This window comes from Haemaphysalis longicornis, unplaced genomic scaffold (genome assembly GCF_048455015.1).
Source record: "Haemaphysalis longicornis isolate Haplotype H1 unplaced genomic scaffold, Haemaphysalis longicornis Haplotype H1 scaffold_5, whole genome shotgun sequence".
Lineage (NCBI taxonomy): Eukaryota > Metazoa > Arthropoda > Arachnida > Ixodida > Ixodidae > Haemaphysalis > Haemaphysalis longicornis.
The window spans coordinates 194,226,983-194,245,723 of record NW_027526385.1 but is presented as its reverse complement, the minus strand read 5'-3'; the positions used below and the strand labels follow the sequence as shown (position 1 = coordinate 194,245,723).

Here is an 18,741-nt window from a genome sequence, read left to right as displayed (position 1 = left end):
TTGCGAAGAAAACCTTGGCTTTGACAAATATATGACACGTGAATGTAGCGTCCCCATTAGATGCAGCTATTCGGAAAACAGAAAATAACTAAAATAGTCATGTACCGGAATTTTCTTGGTTTTTATTGCTGCTGTAACGGTTGAATTCCAAACAGAAGAAAAGAACGCATGGTTTTCAAACCTAAGGCTTTCACAACTTGACGCGCTCATGCCGCACAACATCTGTGGCACGACAATACCGCTACCCGAGGAATATGCGAAGGCACACAAAACACAGAGAGTGACAGACGTGTGTGAACGATTCAGGATTGTGCATAAAAAAGTTATTTAAAATTTACAAGCAAATTTACAACGACGTTACGACCAGTGTGGCCTTCTAAACGCGTATAAAACACCGCATATGTCCACATCGCGGCGACAACTAAAACACTCCAAGTAGAATGGCAACTATGGACGTTGTCAGAATACTTACATTACTGGCAATTTCTTCACTGTTTCTTCTACTGAACAGCCAAGCAGAAGCTTACATTAGAGTTGAGCCACGTGGTGATGGTGACGACTATGACAGCTGGAGTGGTGGCTACGGTGGATACTGGGGTGGCGGCTACACCCGTCGTAAGTCCCCGTCAATGGCTCTCAAAATGTTGTTTGTAAAGAAAGAACGTTAGGTAGTAGAATTTTTAAAGGTGCACGAATGTTATATTTCTAATGTACTGCAATGTAACGTAATGTAACCTGCTTATGTACCCTTGAGAGGTTTGGTGGGCCCGTGCCTTACATGTAATGCGTTACATATTCATCGCAATTGTGCACTGATTAAACTACGCAGTGCGTTAGCTTAAGCAATGAAAGAAACATTAAGTTTTATATACCGAAAAGGTTGCGTCCTTCCAATTGTGCTTTTGCAAATTTGAAGCGAGATTAAAACTTCCTGATGCAAGTAATTTTTTATCACTGCCATATTTCCAAAGCCGTACCTGAGTATTGCTTGGCCTGAACAGAACTTTAAATCGTGTACGGAAGTTTGTGGTGATAATGCGTAAGCAACATGGCAAGAACTCAATAAATGATCACGTAACGTGACAACTGTAATGGCTCTTTTCTGTCCCAATTGCGCAATTGGCGAAGTTTGTAACTTTAGCTGCTTTACTATCGTTCCTGTAAACACTTCGGTGATATACAACCTATAAGAAACGGTTAAACAGATAGTTGGTTACAGATTGATTATAATCATGCCGTGTTGGATGCTTACTTTACAGCTGTGTGTGCCGAGAAGACCATTGTAGGGCTGCTGACAAAAAAGTATATGAATGATAGTAGAATACCCTGTATATGTTAGGCCTGTTGTCTTTGTTTTTAATGCAGGAAGCTATGCGCTAGCAGCGCACTACCTGACCCTCGACGTAAGGTGTTTGATGCTAAGTATCATTGGAAGAAAAGATGCGAGCACGATGAAATGTTGCAGCCCACATGTTCTTGCCGCTGTATCAAGCTCAGAATAGAGACCGGCAATATATATATATATATATATATATATATATATATATATATATATATATATATATATATATATATATATATATATATATATATATATATATATATAGCGAATCAGAATAGGAAATGAGGGGCTCGTTGAAAATAACACAGAAATAAGGGTTGGCAGTCGAGAAAACCTCGGAAAGCAAAGGGGAGGATGTGGTAGATCATTGAAACAGATTAAGAATTTGGAAAGAAAGAAAGAAAGTGAAGAAAAAATGCCCGCCAGGTGGGATCCGAACCCACGACCTCCGTGGTCGTGGGTTCGGATCCCACCTGGCGGGCATTTTTTCTTCACTTTCTTTCTTTCTTTCCAAATTCTTAATCTGTTTCAATGATCTACCACATCCTCCCCTTTGCTTTCCGAGGTTTTCTCGACTGCCAACCCTTATTTCTGTGTTATATATATATATATATATATATATATATATATATATATATATATATATATATATACATATCAAGCTTGCAGTCGTCATTGCCAGTGCTATCCGGCTGTTTCCGAGATATTTTTTAATAGTGCCGAATGACGTGTGTTTGTCATGTTTTTTTTTTTTTAATACAGTGCTAAATAGGCGAAAATATAAGTCGAGAAAAAATCCGCCGTTTTTCCGTGAGCGGGAGTCGAACCCACATCTCCGCATAACGCGTGCGGTGCGTTAACCAATTACGCTATCCCGCAGCGGCTCCCCTCTCGACTTTTACCGGGGGGGGTTAATATTTACAAGTGCTCTGAGGCCGGTCAACTAGCGCCACCCCTCGACTACCGCGGGAGACGTAGAACGTCTTTTTTTTCCCAGCGGCCGCCACGAAAGACGTGGTCGGAGGTCGGGGTTAGCAATTGGCATATCCGAACTGCTGGAGCCAGAGTCCTCGTAATGCATGTAGCAGAACAGAAAGATACGGGACGAGGGACTCAGTAAGGACACATATCAAGGTTGCAGTCGTCATTGCCAGTGCTATCCGGCTGTTTCCGAGATATTTTTTAATAGTGCCGAATGACGTGTGTTTGTCATGTTTTTTTTTTTTTTTTTTTTAATACAGTGCTAAATAGGCGAAAATATAAGTCGAGAAAAAATCCGCCGTTTTTCCGGGAGCGGGAGTCGAACCCACATCTCCGCATAACGCGTGCGGTGCGTTAACCAATTACGCTATCCCGCAGCGGCTCCCCTCTCGACTTTTACCGGGGGGGTTTATATTTACAAGTGCTCTGAGGCCGGTCAACTAGCGCCACCCCTCGACTACCGCGGGAGACGTAGAACGTCTTTTTTTTCCCAGCGGCCGCCACGTAAGACGTGGTCGGAGGTCGGGGTTAGCAATTGGCATATCCGAACTGCTGGAGCCAGAGTCCTCGTAATGCATGTAGCAGAACAGAAAGATACGGGACGAGGGACTCAGTAAGGACACATATCAAGGTTGCAGTCGTCATTGCCAGTGCTATCCGGCTGTTTCCGAGATATTTTTTAATAGTGCCGAATGACGTGTGTTTGTCATGTTTTTTTTTTTTTTTTTTTTTTTAATATCTCGGAAACAGCCGGATAGCACTGGCAATGACGACTGCAACCTTGATATGTGTCCTTACTGAGTCCCTCGTCCCGTATCTTTCTGTTCTGCTATATATATATTTATATATATATATATATATATATATATATATATATATATATATATATATATATATATATATATAGCGAAGGGAATCAGAATAGGAAATGAGGGGCTCGTTGAAAATAACAAAATAACACAGAAATAAGAGTTGGCAGTCAAGAAAACCTCGGACAGCAAAGGGGAGGATGTGGTAGGTTACTGAAACAGATAAAGAATTTCGAAAGAAAAAAGAAAGTGGGAAAAAAATGCCCGCCAGGCGGGCATTTTTTCTCCACTTTTCTCGACAGTGAGGGGAGGCAACTCCGCGCGTCTTGTGCAAGTATAGTGACTGGTAAAAGCGACGTTGAGGCGAATGCGGTGAACGACTGCTTCGTCGCGCTTTCCCAGGCCACACGGCATTCGAAAAGTGCAGGCGGGATCAATTCTGTATAATGGCTGATAATTTTTTGTTCCGTCCGTCCATATGGAGAGTTGTGACTACCGCGCCACGGAGTAGGCAAGTGTCGCGGCGTCACGTCGAGAGAAAGAAATCGGGATGATGACACTAGATTGGGTGTGGGCTGCGCAAGCTGTTTAGTCGGCCACCACATTCCCATTCACCCCACAATGTGCAGGTAGCCACTGTAACACTACCTCGTGAAGCATGCTGGCAGCCTGTGTATTGTAAGGGCCTTTGGTACTCGGTGAGGTAAGGCGTTTATTTTACGACCAAGCCGTCTCGGAACACCGGTCCAGCAACCAATGATGATGATGATCAGTCTTGTAGTAGACGAATCGTTCATCGGTGTGTTTGCTGATGGGGATAATGGAGCAGCGAAATAAATGATTTTCTACGCTTCGGAGCTTCGCGCTCACAGTATGCAGGGTGTGTATTTCGTGGGCCAGTTTTTCGCGTGGGAATCATGCTAGTTGCCGAAGCGCCGCCCGTGAATTTGTGAAAATCACCCACACAGAAGCTTCTTGCCCAAGAATGCACTGCAAAGCGGAGCGCTGCTGGCGTTCATATGTTGAGAAGCTGTGTATACCTCGTCTACCTGTTACCGCTTGTTTTAAGTGATCTTTGGTACCCAGTTCAGTGCACTGAATACATATATCTTTCAACGAAGTGAGTTTGATGTGTAAGTTAGAGAACTTTGCGCTAGCGGGCCATCACTGTATATATATATTTTTTTTTTACTTTCTTTCTTTCCAAATTGTTTATCTGTTTCAGTGACCTACCACATCCTCCCCTTTGCTTTCCGCGGTTTTCTTCACTGCCAACTCTTATTTCTGTCTTATTTTCAACGAGCCCCTCATTTCCTATTCTGATTGGCTACATGCATAGCGAGGGCCTCTGTTCTGGCAGTATTTGTGCCATAGGAAGCTTAAGAGGGTTCGACGCTGTTCGACCACTCTTGACATGTCGTAGACACTCGAGTCACGGCTCGGGAGTTAATAAGAAGGTCCCCTTCACCATGAGTAGTCCGAGAGTGGCGCTGGCTACCACTCCCAAGCGTAGGAAACAAAAATACCTTAAAATAAATACCCCACATAGTGGAGGGGAAAATAGCCCCGCCGGTAACCTAGCGGTCATCGCACCAGACGCGTATTCTGTTGGTCGTTGGTTCGCATCCCACCCAGCGGGCATTTTTTCTCCACTTTAGTTCTTTCTTTCCAAATTCCTTATCGGTTTCAGTGACCTACCACATCCTCCCCTTTGCTTTCCGAGGTTTTCTTGACTGCCAACTCTTATTGCTGTCTTATTTTCAACGAGCCCCTCATTTCCTATTCTGATTCGCTATATATATATATATATACATATATATATATATATATATATATCAAGGTTGCAGTCGTCATTGCCAGTGCTATTCGGCTTTTTTCGAAATATTTAATAGGGCCGAATGACGTGTGCTTGTCACGTTTCTTTGATTCATTGATAAATAAGCGAAAATATAAGTCGAGAAAAAATCCGCCGTTTTTCCGGGAGCGGGACTCGAACCCACATCTCCGCATAACCGGTGCGGTGCGTTAACCAATTACGCTATCCCTGCAGCGGCTTCTCTCTCGACTTTTAAAGCGGGGGTTTATATTTACAAGAGCTCTGAGGCCGGTCAACTAGCGCCGCCCCTCGACTACCGCGGGAGACGTAGAACGTCTTCTTTCCCAGCGGCCGCCACGTAGAACGTGGTCGGAGGTCGGGGTTAGCAATTGGCATATCCGAACTGCTGGAGCCAGTGCCTCGTAATGCATGTAGCCGAACAGAGAGATACGGGACGAGGGACTCGGTAAAGATATATATATATACAAGAGAAGAAAAACTTCGAACAAGGTAAAAGCACGATTGTGGCCTACGTTTCAGCAAAGAGGGCAATCTCTCGCCTGGCAGGCACGGTTTATATAGGGGTAGGCCCCCAGGTGAAAGGAGAGGGAAAGATGGAAGGTAAATTGAGCAAGCTGATTGGTTTGGGAGTGTGTCAGGGGAGAGATTGAGGGGCCAAGAAGGTTGTCTAGTTTAAGCCGCGAAGTAGGTCACACGGAAGTCAGCTGGTGGTTGATATTCGTGGAATTTTTGGAGAGAAAGGATGAGAGGGTGTTTATTGATCTGCCGGGGGGTATAGGGAAAGGATCTCAGAACCGCCGGAAGCAGACCAGGCGGGGAGGGTGGGGTCCTTATCAGAAACTATCTGCAAGCCTCAGGTCAAAAGAAAAAAATAGAGACGGGGGGAAACTAACTAGGGCAAGGAAAAAAGAAAAAAAAACAGGGAGGGAAACCACATAAACACACACACAAAAGAAAAAGCAATGACCCGGCGACTGAAATGGCACGTGTCACCCACGGCAACATTCCTGGAACAGGCCTGTCCTGAAATTCAAAAACGAAAAGATAAAGTTAGAGTGACGTACGGGGCACAAGACCACGCGGAGTAAAAAAAAAGAGAGAAATTAACTAAATAAAATTGAATTCCAAAAGCAAAGGTTGGAGGGATGAGGGCGAGTATCAAGCTAGACGCTAAGGATGAAAAAAAAAAGAAATTAGGTGACCAGGTACAGAGCAGAGTGAACGGTCATAGTCTTTGTATGAGGTATACGCACGAAAATGCCTAATGCTGTATTCCCGTTGAATATCGCAAGGATTCCAAGTTGCCCTTAGACGCATTAATTCCAGTAGGTTCCTTCCATGGAGTTGAATTTGTGGATTAAGTAGGATTCTCGGTATTTCCTGTCCCTAGGAGACTTAAAATTTGACTGAAGTATATATAACTTAAGGTCATCAAAATTGTGGCCTGGTTGGTTGAAATGCTGCGCTACAGCTATGGAGGATTTGCTAAGAGTATCTGCCCGGTTACCATTAAGCCGTAGGCTCATAGGTTGGCTCGTTTCGCCTATATACTGTTTGTGGCACATTGAGCATTCCAACATATACACAATGTTGGATGAAGTGCACGTAAAACTTGAATTAATCTTGTGGACATAATTACTGGCTGTGCTTTTTACAACGCAGTCTGTTTTCAGGTGCCTACAAGTCTTGCATCTGGGGCGGGAGCAGCTGGCTATGACTGGTTGCTTTGAAGGCCCTGTTTTAGCATGCACTAGAATATCTTTTAGATTCCTGTTTCTCCGGTAGGTAACCCTTGGTGCTTCCGGGAAAGTCTTGTTAAGTCGGTCGTTACTGGCTAAAATGGGGTAGTACTTCCGCAGTATATTGTTTACGTTTGGGAGGGCGTTTGAAAATTTAGTTATTAGGGCAGGTGGCCTGGCGCTTTCGTTTTGCCGCTGTTTGTTGAGAACGCCATCCCTTTTGAGATTAGACACATGTTGGTACGCGTGATCGAGCGAGCTTTTGGGGTGGTTCCTGTTCATAAGGGTGGCCTTGAGTTCGTCTAGGTGCTCTACGTAGTCACTGTCATCACTGCATACTCTTCTAAGCCTGGTGGCTTGTCCTACAAAGATCCCTTGTTTGCAGTGTCTGGGGTGATGGCTTTTATAATCTAGGTACTGCTGCCTGTCTGTTGGCTTTCTAAAAAGCGTGGTTTTAAGTTTACCGTTGTCGTTGGTTGATTGTAGGGTTTAACGCGCCGACGCAACGCAGGCGATGAGGCGCGCCGCAGTGGAGGGCTCCGGATTAATTTTGACCACCTGAGGATCTTTAAAAGTTTACCGTTGTCTAGAATGACGGTAGTATCTAGGAAGTTCACTTCTTTTTCAGAATACTGGCAGGAAAATTTAATAGTCGGATGCGAAGAATTGAGATGGGATATAAACGTTTCTAGAGTCGCGCGACCGTGTTCCCAAATCATGAAGATGTCGTCTATGTAGCGGAGGTAAACCTGAGGTTTATGCGGAAAAGAGCTTAATAGGGTAGCTTCAAGTTGCCCTATGAAAATGTTGGCATAGGTCGGTGCGAATGGAGTACCCATGCTAGTTCCAAAAACTTGCAAAAAGTAACAAGAGTCAAATTCAAAATAATTGAGAGTTAGAACTAGTTTTAACAAAGTTATGTACACTTCTGGTGCATGTTGGTGCGGGTTCACTGATAGAGATTTTGAAATTGCTTCAATTGCTTCGGCGAACGGAATGTTTGTATACAATGCAGCAACGTCATGAGTAACAAGGAGGGTTCCACTGGGTAGGCGCCCGCCCATATTTATCTCTTCTATTATGCGGAGGAAGTGGGGGGTGTCCTGAACGAATGAAGGAAGAAGAGCCGGAATGTCGGATAGGTGATGATTCAGAAACAGAGATAGTGCTTCGGTTGGGCTATTGTTATTCGAAACTATGGGTCTGCCAGGAATGTCGGCAGTGAACAATAATTCTACGGGGACTTTATGGACTTTTGGGAGGAGGTAAAACGTCCTGCATGCTTATTATTCCGTTTCATGAAATTTAAGTCAGTAGTCGTTATTAATTCTCTAGATCGTAGATCTGTGAGGCTCTGAAGGATTTTTAGGCTGTATTCCTGGCTCGGATCGTTATCTAAGGGCTTGTAGTGGCAAGGGTTATTGAGCTGCCTATAAGCTTCATCTTTGTATTTTCCCATAGGTAAAACAACTACACTGCCACCTTTGTCAGCTGGCTTTATGACTATGTCGGTTCTGGCTGATAGGCAATTCAGGGTAACTTCTTCCGACGGAGTTAGGTTCTTGCGCTTGTTTGATCGCTTAGTTGTTGCCAATATTTCTCTTGATACTGATTTTAAGTACAGATCCAATTCTGGAGATTGATCTACATCTGGAGTCCAAGTGCTAGGAGGGTGGAGGGTGCGTTCGTTAATGTCAGGTTGGTCCTGCTTCTCCGAAAAAAACTCGCTCAGTCTCATTCTACGAGAAAATTCAGTGAGATCTTTGTGTAACTCGTATTCATTCACACTGTTATTTGTGGGACAGAAAGTTAGACCTCGTTCTAGGATACCTTTTTCGTCGGCCGTTAGTGTTTTGGAAATGTCAATAACGTTGCTGGGGCAGGTAGCGAGATAGCTCGTTTTTTCTATAGGATTATTGGCTGGGGGAGGAGGTTCTATTAAAGCGATCTCTGTATCGAGGGGGAACATTACATGACCTAGTACTTCATAGTCGCGGCTATTGAGAGGCTGATCTCCTACAGTACATGCTGCATTTTGCGAGGGAAGTTGGTCACGCTGAAACTTAACCGCTTGCTTATTGCTAAGATCATTTTCCATACGGTTTATGAAAATATTGAGATCTAGTTTCTCCTGCTCGGTTAGTGGAATATATATATATATATATATATATATATATATATATATATATATATATATATATATATATATATATATATATAAATACAGAAACATAGGTCGGCAGTATACAACGCCAAAGGAGGCATAGGGGTGTGGTTAGGCGCTATTTTTTACTATCGTTTATGAAGTTCAGATTTTTTTTTAATATAAGGAAGAAAGAAAGAAAGAAAAACACGCGCCCATAGTGGGGACCAAACCGACGCCTTTCGATTAGATCTCGAATGCCTTACCAATTCGGCTATCTGGGCGACTGTGTTCTCCTTCACTTTCTGGGCTATTTATATTTACTAGAAGTGTATCTGGCGCTTGAGGGTGGTAGCCAGCGGGACTCTGACTACACGGGGAGAAGCTTTTTTAACCCCCGGGGCGTGACTCAAACGTCTACAGCCTGTCATGAGCGGGTAACTGGCGGGAAGCCCTCTTATGCTACCTAGGCATCAAGGCTGCCAGAACCGAGACCCTTGCTAGGCTTTCGCAGATTAATATAGTAAGTAAATGAGGGGCTCGTTGAGGAAATACAGAAGCATAGGTCGGCAGTCTACAACGCCAAAGGAGGCATAGGGGTGTGGTTAGGCTCTATTTTTTACTATCGTTAATGAAGTTAAGATTTTTTTTTAATATAAGGAAGAAAGAAAGAAAGAAAAACACGCGCCCAGAGTGGGGACCGAACCCACGCCTTTCGATTAGATCTCGAATGCCTTACCAATTCGGCTATCTAGGCGACTGTGTTCTCCTTCACTTTCTGGGCTATTTATATTTACTAGAAGTGTAGCTGACGCTTGAGGGTGGTAGCCAGCGCCACTCTGACTACACGGGGAGAAGAGGACCTTCTTTTTAACCCCCGGGGCGTGACTCAAACGTCTACAGCCTGTCATGAGCGGGTAACTGGCGGGAAGCCCTCTTATGCTACCTAGGCATCAAGGCTGCCAGAACCGAGACCCTCGCTAGGCTTTCGCAGATTAATATAGATTATATTCGCAGATTATATATATATATATATATATATATATATATATATGTATATATATATATATATATATATATATATATATATATATATATATATATATATATATATATATATATATATACATATATACATATATATATATATATATATATATATGTATATACATATATACATATATATATATATATATATATATATATATATATATATATATGTATATATATATATATATACATATATATATATATATATATATATATATATATATATATATATATATATATATATATATATATATATATATATATATATATATATATATATATATATATAAACGTAATGTGTGGGGGGTAAACTAGTAGCTGTTAAAAGGCGTAAAGATAACGACCTGCTTGAGTAACGACGTCTTGAAATGAGACTATTGCAACAGAGTGAGAATCGTTCATCCTTCGCCATACCTTTTCCCGTATTCAGTAGTCCATAAGGCTTGAACGTGAGCAGAAAGACAGTTTGAATGTGGATAGAATTAATTGAAAGTAGAAGCTATGACTTGCGATACGAAATTGGTTGAGAGCCTACGAACGCTGAACTGTCCAATACAGATATCCTTACATCATATGCAGAATATCTGATGTGTATCCTTTACTGGCAAGCATCAAATGGAGGTTGTATGTTTCCACTAAATTTTGCCATCATCACTAACGCGTATCTACATACCTGATTCGTTGCAATGCGTAAAATATTGCCGGTAAATGAGCCCAGCCAACAACATTATTTGTATATTAGTATCGGTTGCTCAATAGCGGTAGTCCGTACGGGGTGCTGACTGGTGTAACTGGAAGAGTCTTCAACAATGCACTTCAGTTTTATCTTGACATTGCCAATAGATTATACATTGGAAGGCTTAACATTTACCTAAACGACGTCAAGTAGCGACACCCCTGGTTGGTTAGTAAAATGCAAACCAGCTTACAGCTCCGCGTTTCCGGGTCTTGTCCAGTTTTCTTCGTTATTTTAAGCTGGTCTAGGCCCCAGTGGCATAATTTGGTTCAATGTAAAGTGAACAAGCGCGTAATATATTCGGTATATGTTAATGTGAAAAATGTACTACAAAAATTTAATCGCATTTCTTTCATAGGGTGGGTCTCAACAGTGCCTGCGCCCCTTTTTTTTATGAACACTTCACCTAGTGTTGCGTAAATGCTTATTGATGCTTCAATAAAGCATTTATACACCTCAGTTTCCAGAAAGGTTTCTTTAAAAAACACTTTTCCTTGCAAGCCCCATATACGAACCGAATAATTGCTGAACCACGGTGCATTCGCGCCTTTCCGCTCGTTTCTTAATCCAAGCTGATATAACCCCCATCTAACTTTGTTTAATAACTTACAAAGATTACTCAGTTATGCATTTCCTCCCTTGAGTGTTCTGCGCAGAAATCTGTTATTCTTTTCTTTCAGTAATGTGCAATAACCTTCTTGTTTTTTGTTTGTTTGTTTTTTTTGCTTCATTTGCCTCCAGGCTGCAGACGTCATGAGCAGAAGGTGACATGCGCCAGCAGCAGCTGTTCGGAGAGACGATGCGGCCAGCCTTGGAGTCTAGCCTGCACCGCCGATTGCGTTACAAAATGCGTCTGCCAGCCTCAGTATTGTAGAAACAGGTGGGGGTATTGCAGCAGGGACCAGTATTCTCCTCCTGCAAACGTGAAGTGCTGGTTTACCAATTACTAACTTGTTGAGAAAGAAACCTCTCACCTACGGCTGAATATCGACTACTCTAATGGAAAACGATGCAGTGACGCGTGTATGCTACAAAATAAATAACCAAACCCTGCAGCACACACTTCGTTTCCATTGTTCTCACGCCGATTCGACACCTGGTGACGCTGGGCATTTTATACTATCCCGACAGCGCCTGAACTGAACCTCGTTTTATTTATTTGCTGGTTTTATTTTTTTCCATTACACAAGCGGGAGAAGCCGAAACCAGATGACTCTTGCAGGCTTTTTCCTACCAGACTATCACTAATTTCATTGAAACTTTGCTTCGGCGAGGTGGTTTGGCAGCGGCGCGACGGAATTACTTCATCGAAGCGATGAATAAAAAAGTTGACTGGGCCCAATTGGAGAAATACTTACTCATCCACGAAAAACCTGCTTTCTCTGCTCAAAACCCATAAGAGGCAAGGGGAAGAGGACCTACATGCCGTACAATCAGAGAGCAGCTTTATTTTGTAAAAACGACCATTAATGAGACAATACACAGCGCAGGCGGCCTTAACAGAGAGAAAACAGTTATGCGTACTTAACAACCGACAATCTTTCTTTCAAGTACTAAAAAATGTTTACACGTGATTCAATGCAAAGAAAAAACTTTATATAGGCCTACGCAAAGCCGCGACAAATTTAAATAGGGGCCAGGCAACAAAATGTAATAACCCAAACTAAGGAGCTAAAAACGCGTCCAAAGAACTATTTTCGACATCGGCCTTTGTTACACGAGGCGATGAGCCCTGGGTATGGAGCAAGAACAAGTTTGGAGGAGAAACGAAGCTTCCTAGCCTGGTCAAATAATGTCACGAGTGCTACCACGGGGGAAGAAACTGCGCGGCCACAGCGATCGGCATTGCACTGCGAAGGAGAAGGATGATAAACATCGTTATTGTGGGAAAACGTTGCGTGGACTCTTCAGGAGGGGAAATTCTCAGTCCAGGACCCCATATGCCTTGTCAGCCGCTACAGCCTGCTCCACCAGCCGAAGCTGGTCGGACAGGCATGAGCTGGACAGGGCGAGCCTCCAGAGCTCGGGAGATTTGTAAGGATTCGGCTTGGGGAGAGGGTTGGAGGGGCCTCCACCAACCATGTCGAAAACAGTGCAGTCTGCTCCACAGAAGGGGCAGCTAGGGGACGTAATTTGTTCGGAGTAGTGGCAGACTCTTTTTGGGTGGGGAAAGGTGTTCGTTTGAGGGGCACGGTAGTGGTGTGCCTGCTCGATAGATAGTTGTCGATGGGGTGGGGGAAGGGTGGGTCGGGCCAGGCGTAGATGTTGGGTAATTTCTGTGCCTGTCAGGATGCGAAGCCACGGAATGAATTGCGGCCGCTATCAGTTCGTCCATCAGATGCCGCTACCCTCTCCTTCGCCGTCGCAGATACGAAGCTTCGCAGTCCGCCTTGGTTTTCGTTGTGACATTATCTGATCGCTCGCCCGTGCTTGCCGCAATGGGCCGTTTCGCCTCCTATATATTCTTGCTCCGTGGCCACGGGCGGGTAGTAATAGGCGATGAGCAGCATTTTTGTGGGCAAGCCTTCAACAACCTAACATGTCGGTTTCTGATCCCATGTCTTTTATAGACAGACAAAATTGTCTTTGTACTTCACTCTGCATTCACCCCAAAATAAAAACCAGTTGTGATAGTTACACACCATACCGTTAATGTTCTCGGAAACGTGTTGTAGGGCGGCCAGTTGGTATACGCTTTAGGAAAACCGAAAGCGAAAAATACAGCACGGCAGAAGAGCACGCAGATTCATCGCTGTGTCGGTGTGGTCTTCTGTCACCCTTTTTTTGCGCTCTTGATATTTCGCCTTTTATCCTTCCCTGTTTTTCTGCGATACGTTTATAATAAAACTAAAACTGCTATTAAAACGGTCTTCTGGAGTGCGTGGCCTTGTTATTTCAATTCGAGTTAGGGCGTTGTGCACAACGTGATCATATATTTTGAATGAAATCAGATGCCACGAAAACACGATTGCCACAATTTATAAATCAGACTTACAAAATTGCTGCAGGGTTATTTTGTATATATATTAGAATATGTTAAAGAAAAACAGACAAAACAGAGGTGATACTGACGCAAATGGCACAACTTCCACGGATCTAGTTTTTTGAATGAATAAAATACATAACAGCAGCAAAACAGGTGGAGCAAGCTGCGTAACAAATTACAGCTCATAAATAAAAGGGCTCTTATTCATCCTCAGCCAGAATTTAAACTCTACATCGAAGAAGGCAACTAATACATTGTTCGGCCCGAATAATCTTTTTAAATGCTTCCAGTAATTCGCGCACAACGGAGTCACAGCTTCTAATCAAAATCGTAATCTCATCTAACGCGGTGTCACAACTGCAAGAACGGCATGTCATAGACAAATACCCAGCGACTCCAATCAATATGCCAATTTACCTTCCCGCGCTCGACCTTTCATACGACATCGAGCCGGGCACATGTGTGCCCGCCCAAAAGACAGCGGCCTACTGGACGCAACTCATGTGCCCGACTTTACGAAAGCCTTGCGGTGCCTATTTTCAAAAGCATGTTTCTGCGCAGCCGAGATTCGTGGGCACAGCGAAGCGAGTTTCACTGGTGCCCAAAACACAACCGGAATGCCACACCTTCTTACAGCCTACTTAATGTGGCGGGAAACTATTTTGTAACACCACGCGCTGCTCACGATGTTTTGAATTTGTTTCTGTTCTTGCATTTTGCGTTTTACTTTGTTTCTTCTGTACCCCATAATTATAAACAGCTTGGTACAAAAATTGAAACCCCATCCAGTTGTATCCAGTTGTATCAGTGTGTGCTAGTGTCTTCTTTTCCTTTCAAGTTTTCCTTGTAAATTTTTTTATTGTACTTTTTATTTGCTTTGTCATACCGTTTGCGGCTGAGGGTGGCGTGGCCTTCGTCAGGCAACTGGTTTGCCTCTAGCCATGTCCCCCAAGGCAATGTTTTGCAATATTGTCTTGAATAAACTTGAACTTACTTGAACTTGAACATGCATACAAAGTCCCCCTCGAGTTTTTAGATGCGGAGCAGCTTATGGTCGCGCTTGTTTCCTCCGCTGTTGTGCGGCGTCCACACAACCCACTGCGCATGCGCATCCTCCTCCTCCTCCTCTCCTCTCCTCTCCGACGCTCCTCTCCTCTCCGGGATTGCGCAACGGATGGCAACACCTACGGCTCCACACGCGATAATGCGAAGCAGCTTAGTGTTAGAGGCGCGGCGGTAGCCGCTGCATACTCCGCTGGTTGACCCCATGGCTACTTCGCATACTACTCAGGGTTCCCCTACGGGAACCCTGAGCAAAGAAAAGCTTAGCTCTACCAACTCTTTAAGCAAAGCTTAGCTCTACCAGCCAACGGTTTTTTCGTGGCGTGTGGTACAACAAACTTTTAAAGCGTCGCAGGTGGCAGGGGGGGGGGGGGGGGGAGAGCGGAGGGAGGGGTGGCGGTGGGTTTTACTCATGGAGCACACAAGAAATGGCGCTGCGAATTTACCCAGCGTTCCACGGGCGGTAGTGCCTGCTAGCCGGCGGCGGCGTCCGTGGTATGACTTCGTCTTCTGCTTCAGCGTCGGTTGTTTTGGCCCGGTGCTGCTTCCCGTCCATTGCGCGGTGCCTTCGCACGTCTTGATTAACTTGTTTGACAGCACCTCCAAAACCCGGTCACCCGACGGAATTAAGTGGTCGCCGCACGACAAACATACGTTGAGGGTTGGTTTGCAGGGCGGGAAAACAAAATGTACAAACCCCATACAGACATCTGGCCACTAGAGAAACGCTACCTTTTGCGCACTGCTTGCCGCAAATAGAACTCCGTTTTCTAACTTGGTGATTACCAATTCGGTTGTGTTTTAAGAGGTATTGGGAAAGGCGAAAGTAGCTAGAGATTCGGATAAATAGGAAGCGTAAAAGTTCCCTCAGCTTTCTCGCCATTTTCAAACTTACTAAGCTAACTAGTTTAAATCGGTAGATATGGGAATCGCTGAGCTCCCATGCCGCATTGTTTTAGTGTCTGCGCTTGGTGTAGCCCCAAGCTAGCACATCAGGATGGCTAGGTACCGCTGCCTCACCCTTCAAAAGACGCTCCTCTCCGTTTTTAAAGACGATAGTCTTTCTTTGGCTACTTAAACCCAGAAATTTCGGTCTGTCTGTCTGTCTGTAACTCGAGTTTGCCACCCGGCCAAAGTGAAATGCTTACTGCGCAATAGTGTTATATACTCACAGCCAAATGTAAACGTCTGAGCCCGGTTTATATGTTCATACTTGTCAACTTTGTTGAACAAGAACAAGACATTACGCAAATATAACACAGAAAATTAGTACACAAGGAATATTTACAGTGTTCCTTTATTAAAAAATTCCTGGATGCTTTCTGGTTTTTGGATAGAAAATTACATTCTACAGCTACTGCAGAACAACGCGTACCGCCTGCTGAGTAATCACGTGAAATCACGTGGCCGCAGCAACGAAAGGTTCCACTAGCTAGTTTCCACGTTCTGCTTGGAACGCACGTGGAGCACGGAAACGCGGTTCTATAAACCTTGAAGTCACCCACCTCGATTCACGCGCGTCTCCGCCATACTGCAGCGCTGGCATCGAGGAACCCCGCCTGTAGCAGTGGAACGCGGTAAATTCAAATCGCCTTGAGCAAACCGTTAGTGTGTTTACCTTGGAATAAGCGTGACGGAGCAGGAACAGTATCAGAGGTGAGCGGGAAAGCGAAGGGGGGCATTTCCTTGGCAAATGTCTACAAAGCAATCGTCTTTTGACGACATTTGCAACAAAAGGAGCAGGTATGCGGCCAATTTTCTCTATCCTGACTCACGGCTGGGCTACAGCGGCGGTGTACGCCGCTGTAGCCCGGCCGTGGCCGACGCTGCTGCTGGGACGCCGCCCCGCGAATTCCAGGTAACGGCTGGCAGAAACCCTGGCTTCACTCTTTGTAGAACCACGTGTGTTAATTCAAATGTCATCGCATGGGCAATTGTTGGGGGTGTCGTTTAAAGCTCTGCTTTCCGGCCAGCTTCACAGCGTGGATTGGAGCCATTTTTTTTTTTTTGTTCCAGGTAAACTTGAATTTAAGTTTCTCCCACTAGGCCTGACAGGGTCCTGAATGCTGATGCGAATATATGGCTCCGAAAAATTTAGTTTCAGTAGCCCCAGTCTCATTCACCCCTTTTGTGTTATTTGTGTTGTGCGGTAACATTTTCATCGATACTATAAGCCAGTATTTGTACCAAAAAAATTTGGAAACATTTGCAAATCTTGCACGTCAACGTGGCCGGGACAACAATGGCTAGTTTTTTGTTTTGGTTGATCAGGACGGCGTTTCCTGACAAGCACTCCTGACTTACCACTATTACTTCTCGCAGGGTACGGTGCGAAAACAAAGATAAATAAAAGCGCCGTTACAAGAAACAACGACCACGCTACGCAAGCTTTTGCAAAGAAATGAGGGCATCCATTTCTTGCAAATTCCGCAGCAATTGTGTGTTTTTTTGTTCCCCGAATTGAGTCTTCAGGCTTTGAATACACGATTGGATCATGTGTAAGTCTGTACAGTTAAAATAGCACTGATGCCTCTTTTAATGAGATCACCGCTTAGTTAGTCTTTCATATTGCGCATGCAACTAACCAGATATTTTCTCGCAGTATGGTTAAGAACACATGGTTGTAAGCTTGAGGCCTTCAGGCCGACGACATAAAATGCAAATTAAAGACGCTAAATAAACTTGCAGAAGCATCTGTTTCCGCTTTGAAGTTAGTGCGTATTCTTTTGTAGCAGTAAGATTGGCGAGGCAAACTTCCGTTGCTCGTTTGTTTTCGCTTGTTTTCGCAAAGAGAAGTTACCAACTGCTGTCCCAAAGTTAAGGCACTGAATACTCCGTTCTGCCGGCCAATGCTGCAAACAACTGCCTTCGAGGACATTGGACAGGTCTCTAGAGCCATACGTGCTGCTTGACTAGACGATTACTTTCGATTACTTTGGAAACGAAATACAGCACTTTCTGCTCCGATAAGATGCCAGTTGATATAGAGGGGTTGCGTAGCGGTGTTGCGCCACAATGTAGAAGTTTGATGGAAATTGGGAACCCATGGGAGTGCTTTGGGTTTCCCGTAGCCCCATTCAACATACTACATCTCCAGTTAAGGTACCGGCGTGTACTAACATTGGTGATGATTTCACGAAACATGCGATGCATGGGGGAATTAAGATTTTGCCTACAATATTAGCGTTTTCCCGGAATAAAGCATCCGTTGCTGCTTGACAAGCACTGAGGGGAACATGAATAACCGAATGTTTGGACAGATGAATGTTGGCTGTTATTTTCAAGGATAATTTATGTCTTTTGTTAATTATGTCTGCAATTTTGATGCTTAGTACTATAAAAGAAGAGAACCGCCCCCTTTCGTTTCACTTTACACCCCGGTGTTTTTGGGCGGGGAGCATCAGCCCGCGGATCACTCATTGTCAAGGTACCTCATAGCTCCAACAAAAGCTTGACTGGAAGCCAGATATAGCCCCTATAGAGGCCAAGAGTGCAGGCGCTGTTGGCATGTTGAGGCGTTTTAGTCATAGAAGGGTATACGCAGAGAGTCCCTTCTCAGTATCAGTGTATCGAACAGGAAAAAAATACCGGTTCCCTTACGGCTCGGGTTCGGGCAAATTCATTTCATTCCGGTTCTTTTCCGGTTCCACTAAATTATGCGGCGAACCGGTTCGCGAACCGGTTTAGAGGTAAATTATTAGCGAAATGCGAAAAATCAGTTTTGTATAACTTCACCAAAAAACTCGAGTATATATTTTTCAATTGGAATACTGTTTTTTTTAAATGAGCGAGGTGCAATACTACAGTCAATTTTTTTAAATGTAGGCCAAATGTAACGGAAAACGTACCAGCATTTTTTCAACACCCCTACTGTCGAGGATCCTAGAGACGACATAAAGCCACCGCCAAGAGACACGACTGGGATTTATTGATACTCCTCGCGCAATTTTATTGTTCATTGATTGTGGGTTTAACGCACCGACGCTACACAGGGGACTAGGCGCGCCGTAATGGAGGGCTCCGGATTAATTCGACGACCTCGGGATCTTTAACGTG

The 18,741-nt window shown here is 44.2% G+C and overlaps 1 long non-coding RNA gene across 1 annotated transcript; it reads left to right on the top strand.

Annotated features, from left to right (window-relative positions):
* Positions 1-387: 387 nt before the first annotated feature.
* On the top strand, positions 388-11,695 carry LOC144138915 (uncharacterized). Its single transcript, XR_013316004.1, has 2 exons — positions 388-615; positions 11,379-11,695. It is a non-coding gene; the product is annotated as an uncharacterized LOC144138915 (long non-coding RNA).
* Positions 11,696-18,741: the final 7,046 nt, after the last annotated feature.